Genomic DNA, 10,883 nt, shown 5'->3' with positions numbered 1-10,883 from the left:
CAGGTAGCTGCATCGAAAATTCTGTACAGCTTTTGAGTTGTGTCTGTCGTTTTTTTTTGTTTTTTTTTTTGTAAAGTAAGTCGACGTAGGAAAATAGATTTCTCCAATTTGTCATAATATAGTTTACATTGACTACTGACTTATTCATGTTCAGCTAAATTTAGATAGTCATAATCCTAGGTTTACTGGTTATTGGAAGCTCAACACGCCGCATAACTACTTTACTTTGGCCTGCAGAAAAGTTTATTAAAAAGAAAGATGGTGTTGATGGGGTCAATAATTATCAGCCCTGAACCTGAACGATGTTTCACATTGAGTTTAAAACTAAGTAAAGATTCTTGTTAATCGTTTTAAGCGTGCCCTTCCTCTTATTGTAATCCCTGGGAAAACTTATGCCGTGCATGGCAGAAAAACCAATATAACCTAAATACGATTCACTTTACTCTAAAACAGTCGACACTGACACCATGCTGATCAATTTACATCGGTGCAGCCCCTTAGAATAGGTAATCGAATGTTGTTTCATCGACTGACGGTTTCGACGCCATTTCGTTCGTAGATCATTATACCAATGCCGCGGACCTGGTTAAATTAAATAGGAGGAGATCAAGGCATTTCTTTTCATCGTGATCTATTATCAGGAGTATTCATTATCGGCAATGATACATATGATTGCATTAGAGTCTTTCCTCTGAAGGCTAAGCGTGTATGCGGCCCTACGCTGAACTTATTTACCGAGCGTTTCTATCACGGTGGAGTACTCCACCTATGCCGACAACTTTACAGTTTGTGACGAGAAATGTCGGAATTAGTCTTGTCGGTCGATTAATCAAATTGTATGCCACTATCGAAAGGGCTAAAATTAATGCGTGGATTAATGTGGTTTGCGCATCGATACTTTTACGTGGGGCTCGATTCTAGGATGGGGCATTAGATGGAGTGACGCACCTTGAAAGATACTCGACACCTGGGTCAATCTTTAACTTGAGTTAGAGAAAAACCGGCCTGAGGGTTTGTCAAATGTGGGGAATACTTTTAGTCAGTCGATCTGCAGATATACTATGTTAAAGTCGATCGTGCCGGCGGATGTTTCACACATCCATCCAATCTTCATAAAACGTTTTCCTTGTCTTCTACTACAATTAGTTCCACTGTCTTAGTTTAATTAGACACTGATTTAATTTGGTTGACTCGGAAATTTTCATATAGTCATTAGCGAAGGCTGTTATCTCTACTCTGAGTCCTGACTGGGTATGCCATTAAGAAGATTCGGCTACACAAGCTTCGCCTGTTATTGTTAAATACAATGTTTGTCACAAGTGGAGAGAAACGGTGGCTTCTGGAAATAAGACAGTCAGAAAGCTTTACCAGCGTTGAAAAGTGTGCATTCGGGTGACAGGACAAAGCACACAGTACCCTTAGGCGATTTTTCCTTGTTTTCAGGATGTCTTTGCGCTTTGATACTACTTTCAAGAATGAATACGATGATGGATGTATTGTATGAATGCAGGATTCTGATCAGCGCAGAGTAAAAGCTGAATCAAGCGATTTTAATACAAAAGTATTAGTTGGTCATAACCTGTGTTTCCCTGCATTCACAATTTTTCGGCATTACCCTTTTTTCTGTAAAGACATTGTAGTATCTTTATCATTATATATTTTAGTGTGAAGACGAGAATTGATAACGTTTACAATTCAAATGTTTTTCAAATTTGCCTTACAAAAGAGAAACTCGATCATTCTTCTATCTAACAATTCAATGAGTCTCTGGATTGAACAGCAGACATTTCTTTTAGAAAATAATTTTTATTTTCTTTAGAAAATTACACAGTGTATCATTAAATAAATCGACTATGTCGATACAAAACCACTACCACCAGGAATGTAATCGGAAATCAACACACACACACACCCACACACACCCACACACACAAACATATATATATATATATATATATATATATATATATATATATATATATATATATATATATATTACATAGACGTCATCACTTATCAAGGCCGATAGGCATCTCAAATATAATGGTTAAAGAGTGTACAGCAGTCAAAAGGACAATATAGTAATCGATAGTAATGCATGTTCGGTAAATTTGTTAACTTAAATGGAACGGCTCATCAGAAACTTGTTCACGTGTGACTTGAAGACACCCATATTATAGACAGGTGGAAAGCAGGAAAACGGAAGACAATTCCACAGGCGTGCAGTTCTAAGAAAGAAGCTTTGATCATGGAATCTATGTTTGGGTTTAGGCACAGATAAAGAGTGGGGGGAATTATTGATAGTGTTTTCAGCTAAACGAATGTTTCTTGTAAAAGTTTGGCGAGGGGGGCCATTCATTGAAGCTCAGTCGAACATGAAAATAACGATAAAGCAGAGACAGACTCGCAACATCTCTACTGTGAGATAGAGGTTGCAGCGAAGGGAAAAGAACATCTCCCACCATGTGACGAAGTCTATGTTGAACCCTATCAAGGCAGGGCAAGTTTTTTTTAGCTGTTCCTGTACATATGTGGCAACAGTATCCCATCCTTGGACGTATCTGGCTCTTATATAGATAGAGAATTGTATCAGAAGTGATATATCTACTGGATCGATAGAAGGATGCGACCATTTTTCCAGCGGCCCTGGCAACAGATTTAATGTACGCATTCCATTTAAGATCAGGAGTAAAGGTCAAGTCCAGAAGCCTGTCTAAACTTGAGACCTCCCGAAGACGAGAGCTATTCCTTTTAATTGATGCCAGATGTGGATCAGAATGTTGATGATGTAGAGATAGAAACTTGGTTTTAGATGCATTAAAAGTAACCAGCCACTCCTTCCCCAATTGTAAAACGTGATTAAGATCAGAGGAGAGAGAATCGGAGAGCACTTGGTTGTTTACTGTCTTAGATGTGCTACCATAGATGGTAGTGTCATCAGCAAAAATGTCTACAAATGATATAAGGATGTGATTTGGAAGATCATTAATGTAGATCAGGAAGAGAGTTGGGTCCAAGATAGGGCCCTGAGGGACTCTAGCATTACTACTGTCAGCTTCAGATTTTTGCCCATCAACTACTACTCTTATGAATGTATATGAGAGAAATGATTGAATAATTTAGAAGACATTTCCAGCTATACCATAGCTGGAGAACTTGTGAAGTAAACCTTTATGACATACCCTATCAAAGGTTTTTTATATGTCAATAGCAATTGCACTAGAAATGTTGCCTCTGTCGAGAGATTCGCTAAACCTATGAGATATAACTGTAAGCATACCTGTTGTAGATCTAGCAGAACGGAAACCATATTATGTGTAACTAAGAAGGTTATTTTTGCCGAGATGGGTGATTACTGCTCTATTTAACACAGATTCTATCATCTTACTTATGACGCACAGGCGACTTATTGGTCTGTACTGAGACGAGGGATGAACGATCACCTGAATTCGTAAATGCAGGGCATACTGATGAGATTTTCTAGGGTGATAGGAAGCAATTCTCCTTAAGACAACAGATTCGTAATATGGGCGATAGTTATGTTTGAAGTTTTTGAGTACTATAATTAAAATACCGTCAGGGCCGGTTGCTTTACTGGAATCAAGGTTTCTGATTAGCTTGGTAACATCATTTACAGCTATTTGTATATCACATACATGACTCCGGTCAGTTGATGATAGTTGGGATAGAGCAAACGCTTCTCCTCAGGATTCTGCTTGCTATTTGCCAAAACTGGTGGGGACCATGCCGCTGCTCAGTTACTTTGGACTTCACGAACTGAGCATATAACTCTCTTGCATTCTGTATTACTTTCTTACAATGGTTGCTGGCAGTCCTGAAAGCGGCTTTAGTTTTCATACATCTATTACCTTGGAAGCAGTGGAAAAAGTAATTTATGTGCGCAATAGCATCAGCACATTCTGGAGACCACCATGACTGGCTGTTAGGTTTTTGTTGGATCTTTTCGAGGGTATAAAATAGTCTATACTTACAATTAAGCATCCCGTCAGGTCTGATACTATAGACACCGCATCCTTTTTAAACATACACACACAAGTGGGGCATGTCATTATATACTAGTATGTATTACATTCAAATAGAGAAAGCGAATAAAACATACATTTCGCATAGTACAATCTATATCCTGGCTGAGGTATGAAGTAAAAAGGGCGAGCATTTCGTAATTTCTTAGTCTGTTGATTTTAAAACGCTTTTAACATTCACAGTGAATCACTATTATTAAGACGATCCTGCACATTCTAATACATATTCATTATAATTTATAAATCATTTTTGTTATTGTGAATGCTTTAAATTTGATTTATTGAGGCATATCAAATGTTAAAAAACTCCAAAATCCTCTGTAAATAAATGTTAAGAGTGAACGCATAACCATGTATAAAAAAAAATTAGGTATATCCTCAAATACTTTTTCTGTTATTGTAAACTATTCTGCATTTTCATGCGTATCTTATGAAATAATTAACTTTTTATGCTTACAAAAAAATGAACACAGTCAGTAGTTTATTAGTATATTTAAAAAAATAAAAATATTTATCGCTTACGTTCCCTATAATTTAGCTTGAAATCAATGTAATGGATTGATCTGAAATGTACCAGTTACAAATAAATAAATCCACATGACTATATATATATATATATATATATATATATATATATATATATATATATATATATATATATATATTGTGCGTGTACGTATATATATATATATATATATATATATTTGTGTATTAATACGCATATATATGCACACACGTATATATATATGAATATTATATAGACATATATATATATATGCATATGGACATATATATATATACACATATTATATACTCATATATATATATATATATATATCCTAAAATACACTCACATGCATATATATATATATATATATATACATATATATATATATATATATATATATATTATGTATTTAGGCACCATGCTTCATTCAGGCAGGTATTGTCAAATAACATCGCGTGTTTTTGCTTAGTGATTATTTTTTGTAATTTTATTAAATTGATGAATTGTCGTTCTTATTTTTTAGTCAAATTTGCGCAAGAAATCTATAATCGTCTCCGTCTTTCTGTTTTCTTTGTTTTTTCTTACAAGTACTTTCAACTAAGTTTCATCAATCGTTTCCTAGGCTCTTTTTATTACTGTTTTTATTTACAATCTGAATGCTTTTTATATTATTCAGTAAAAGTTTCATTTAAATTTCTTGCACTAGTATATGTATATAGTTATGTATATATAAATATATATATATATTGGGTCGGTACGCACCTACGCATTTTAATGTATCATTACTGTTATCAAATTATTCATTGTTTTTGTTTTTTTTTATTTAATTTTCATATGCACTGCCTCCGGTACGTTTTTCTTTTTCAACGAAATTCGCTTCAGCATCAGGGTTTGGAAGAAAGGACACTGAGGGACACTTTCTATTGCAGCACCGTCAACATTGGATGGGCTGTAAAAAGGATCACGAATTTTTTTATGGTATCGATACATCATTTTCCCTGAAGTTTTCCGAAAGATTCTTCTATCACTCGCCAGGAGAGGTGTAGTAAAAGAGGATTTCGACCCAAAGGTTGACGCGTAAAATGTCTTAACATCTCTTTAATCGTAGGAAGGCTGCATCTCCCTGGATAGGTCAGCCCACTATTGGTTTTTATATAGCCCACAGCAGAGAACCTCCCTCTGTACAGAAAAGGAGAAACAGCGAACGCTGATCTGTACAGATTTGAGTAGTTTTGTATAAGCTTTTCGCTTTCTATCAATCTGAAGGTTAATTTGATTGGCGATATCAGCATCGCGATCTGGATGTCTTGGAACCTTCAATCCAAGGGATTAAACTCTGGTCTCTATATTGTATCTCTTACTTTCTCGCAATCGCACTGCGGAATCATCCTGAGTAAAAACAAAATTTGCAAGGCACATCGTACGAATGGACCCTTCAATGTTGATGCATAAATACGCTTAAGAACTTTGCCTCCATTGAAACTGCTTTTCTCGCGAATTGTAATTTGGAGTTGAGCTCTGATTACTTAATGATCTGTCTCCCAGTCGGCGACACACATTATTCTAACTTTGCAAAATCGTCAAAGATCTCCTCTTCTAAACAGTACGTAATCAAGCACATGCCCATGTTTTGACTATGGATGGGAAAAGATCTTATTTTGTTGAAAAAATAATTGGCGATGACAAGAGTTTGTTCATTGCAGATATGGAGGAGTATCATGCAATTTGAATTTTCTCTGCGAATGTTATGGTGCTCCTACAGAAACCAAGTCTCATTTTTCGATCTGACTCATGCATTGAAGTCACCAAGGACTAACACTCAGCACTTGGCAAACCTGTGATTACTAATCAAATAATGTGGTTAAAGGAAGTAATATCGTCTACAGACGAAGTAAGAGTCGACGACTGGGGGATTCTCGATCTATTGCACGGTCATCTATTCTAACTGGTTATTCGATTTTGTCAATTAAAGTGTTCTAAGTCGCAAAGCCCGCATTAGCCTGACACCTCTCTTTTTGAGATCTATCGGACCAGAAGATCGTGTTGCCTGACTCACGCTAAATCAGTTAATCCTCACCTGCAAATGTGTCTCAGATAGGGCAGAAATTGCTACACTGTATCTTTGCAATTCCTTAGCCAAAATTTCAGTCTTCTCATCTAGCCCTTTTCTAAGGTTCTCACATTCCATCAACAGAACTTGAGTAGGTGTCGTTTAGCAAAATATATTCTGTACCTGTTTCTGCTTATATGAGCAGCTGATAGTCGCAAGTTGCTGGACAGCAGTTAAAAGTCAACTTTGTTTGGGACTCATTTTCATTTCTGCTTGAAATTTCCTGGGTGAGCGGTGCTATCTTCAAAAGGCTGCTCAGTCACAAACGCCCCACGGAGTACACAACTACCTAAGTACTGCGAAAAGCGATGTAAGGATAGACGTTTGCCGCCCATGTGGAGATCAGTTTTCACATTCTTCCAGCCTCTAATGCGTCACAATTTTTCAATCGCCACAGGACTTTTTTGCAGAACAATGTCGGAGTGAATATATGAACAACCACGTTATTACAGAGTGTTTGCGTTGCACGCCAGCTAAGTGCATCTCTTGGTTCAAAATGTTTAGATCCAGGAACAAGCAAGAGCAAGATAACTAGGAACAAGTCAAAATGAAGACCAGCCACATGTGGGTACTGGTCTAACATGTTTCTCATTTTTTTAATGAGAGATTTGCTTCTCCTAGAGGGGTTGCCATCACCACGGCTTATGCGATCCCTCTCCACTCCAATTCAATTCGATTCATGCCTGTGAATTAGGTTGCTGGTGAAAAGAGCATACTCTACACGCCTCTGGGGCATGCCTGCCGCAGCTGATATTGTCTAAGCTCCTCACCTTTAGATTTTGGTTAAATAACTTTGTCCCACAAGGCAGTGAAGATTCGGTTAAACGGTGCAGGTCACGCGCCGTTCATCCGATCCCAAACAATAAACAAATCCGACACATCAGAGATGTAGAACAGGCAGTCAGGAGTTGCAGTGTTTGTGAAACTTTCAAATTGATCGAACGTTTAAAACGGTAACATACGTCAATGACCAAGACGATGATGATGATGGTTATAAGTAAATTAATTTATACACTTCTGAATAAAAGCAAATCTAATGTGTGTAATACTTGGAAGAATCAGTTATGAGCTGCGGTGTTTGTGCAAAATTCAAAATGATTGAAATATAATATATACACATATATATATATCATATACACACTTATATATATATATATATATATATATATATAATATTTGTATCATGAACAAATAATCTATACACGTTTTTGTATTCGTGCAATTGTACAGATATTCACATATTACTTAAGCCGTCTTGAATGTTAGATTTTTGGGGGGAATGGAAAATACGTACATAATTCCAGCATTAAAGCACATGTCGCAGACAATTCCTACCAAAGAATAAAACACTTCCAGAGTTTAATATAATATGGTTTAACATTAATCATAGCCTGTACTTGCAACGTTTTTTTATGCCGTAAGAACTGTCGCAATTAATTGCATTATTTGATTGCCATTGTTTTCTTTAATTTGTCTTTTGATTATTTTGTTTTCATCTGAAACGTGTGTTCTGTTGTTTAATAGCTATTTTTTATCTTGTAGGATGTTCAATTTCTTTTTCTTTTCGTCTCTCTCCTTTAATTGGGTCCTATTGTTTCTAATAAACATTCAGTCCCTCCCTCTTTTGGTTAATAGGGTTTGAGTTTTAAGTAATGCCACGCTAATGTTGCACTTTTTGAACTGATTGCATTATAACTCTATTCTTAGAAATTAATATATTATTTTCCTGATGATACACAAACTAGTGCAGTCCCCGATTTGTGACGGAAACGTTCTTCTAAATGTGTATTTTTTATTTCTTTAACTTCTAAATGATTTTAAAAATTGACCATTTGCTTATATCGATCAAACAATAACTCTATATTAGTAACGCATTTCATCGATAATATCATTATTCAGGCATCCAAAAAAGAATGGTAAACTATTTATTTTGTCATGCACGTCTCCAACTTGATATTATTAAAACAATTACAGTTGCATCCAACAACAATTACTTCCTCATATCTAATCTTCTGTACTATACCCGTTTAGTTTGGTCCGGTTTAGGGCTTCCAATATTAAGGGCAAAAGGGATGAGCTGATTTTTGGATAGTATAATTCACACACATATTTCACCGTCTCGTCAAAGAACAATTCTCTCGTCTGTTAAGGAATGATGTACGTGTGATAGACATAGAGAGAATCTACCTCAGAAACTGGCGAGAATCTGTCTCGGCAGCAGGCTGAAACACAGAAAATGAAAAAAAGAGGCCCAAGATTGCGGCTGTTGTCTTTTAAAGACTCTGATCACGCGTAGATCTCTAGCAGTCTCGTGTGGTATATGCAAATTGGGTGTGCCCGAAACATTATAAAAAGCGAGTCGCTCAGAGGAGTGGGAGTCGAATTAAAGACATGCGAATAGTGAACGTCGACGTGTATCTCGTGTTGTGAAAAACGAACTCTACTCGACTAAGCTTGTGACAAGCGAAACTCTGCTTGATCTTTTCGCTAACACGTTTTGTTGCTTTGCCTTAGACAAATATTTCTGATACAGTACTCCACGAACTTATAATGTTTGCCAGTTCACATTTTTTCTAATAAAAGAGGAGCCTTCATTTGCTCGCTCCAAGAGTGCAATCAATTCAAAATACCTCACTAAATCCGCGAAAGTAAACTTCAAAAGTATACTCCCCTTCAAGACTATAGTGAAATGCTTCTAATTTTAGTTTATAGTTCCAATTATTTCGTTTTCCTATGTCTGAATTTCCAGTAATTTTTCGCGTAATTGACTTCTATCCTCCTCTCTTTCTCTTCTTTTCGCTTCTCTTTCCCTTTTTCCTCTTCTCTTTCTCTTCTTTTTTTCGATGTCCTTTTTTTCCTTTCTCTTATATATTTTTCTCTTTGTTTTAGTAAAACTAAAATCTTAGTCTACTGTGAACGTATCATTTCAACTATCCTTGAATGTTTTTCCATTCTGAAAAATAAATAGTCTCATAAGACGAATCTGTATCTAAAAAAATGATACACAGAAAACCCCCGACTTTACGGAGAAGATATGAAAAATTAATATTCTAGACGAAAATAATCAGGTGCATGTGGTTTTAACAGAAAAAATATTCAATATAGTAAAAAGTCAATTGTGAATTTATTTTAACCTTCTACAGAGTAAAATACGAAGCCGAATTTACATTACTAATATGTATTGAATGCAAACACCCAGTCGAGTATTCGCCTTGTCATCCTGAATGATCGTAATGTGATGAATGCGGTGTCAATACTTCGTCGATTTTATATATCTGTGTCATTTTCTCCATCTTTTTACGAGAAAACGAAAATAATGCAGACTATAGATAGAGACATTTCTAGTCGCAATTAAAAAGATTTTTAATCCAATATATACTGTAATCCGAACATGCTTCTTGCAAATACGGAAAATGAAGCCATTTTCTACAACCGACAGGGAAAAAATAGTTCCGCTATCTCTGCGTGATTTAAACAAAACATGTTCACTATTTAATAAAAGTCCAAAAATAAAAGCATTTTAATAAAGAAAAAAATAGTCGGGGAAACCGATATTTCTTAATTCAAAAATTAAAAACATTTGCACAGCCGACGTTAGAAATTAATTGGGGCAATACCTTTAGCAATACACATCGCTCTATATTTATTCTACTCACTGCTTTGTAGAAAACAAAATTATGAGATGAAGCTATTTTGTTTGTCGTTGAAAATCCATTGTGGAGCAAATATTTACTTTTTAAAAGAAGCGAGAAAAATACGAGTTTTCTAGAACAGAAGTTAGTTTATTATCCATAGGTCATTGCGGACCGTTTTTTTTATCCATACGCCGCCAATTTTGTGGTCTATATAGGAGTAAAAAATATTAAAGTGAAACTGACCTGGTGCTCACTAAAAGCGGGTGAGCTGTGTGTTCTTCTGCTCGACGGCATATATGTCAGGCGTACATATTGCTCAGCGGATCTATATTATCATTGATATAGGTGTGTTCATTACCCTAGATGAATTATATATTTCTAGCATTCTGCATTACTTATTCCCACATTATAATGCATTTATGTTATAAAAAAGACGAATTGTGGAGAGAATATTTATTTAAATGCAAAAAAATGGAAAGTTTGAGCCCAATAAATGCATTTTTACTTTTACTGTTGATGAGTTGGTTGTACAAGTTTTGTTGCATTATAATCAGAATAAGACAATACTATTTTATCGGCATAAAAAT

The sequence above is a fragment of the Euprymna scolopes genome, chromosome 12 (assembly GCF_053919585.1).
Source record: "Euprymna scolopes isolate OS-2025 chromosome 12, ASM5391958v1, whole genome shotgun sequence".
Lineage (NCBI taxonomy): Eukaryota > Metazoa > Mollusca > Cephalopoda > Sepiida > Sepiolidae > Euprymna > Euprymna scolopes.
Note: the sequence above shows the minus strand (reverse complement) of the source record.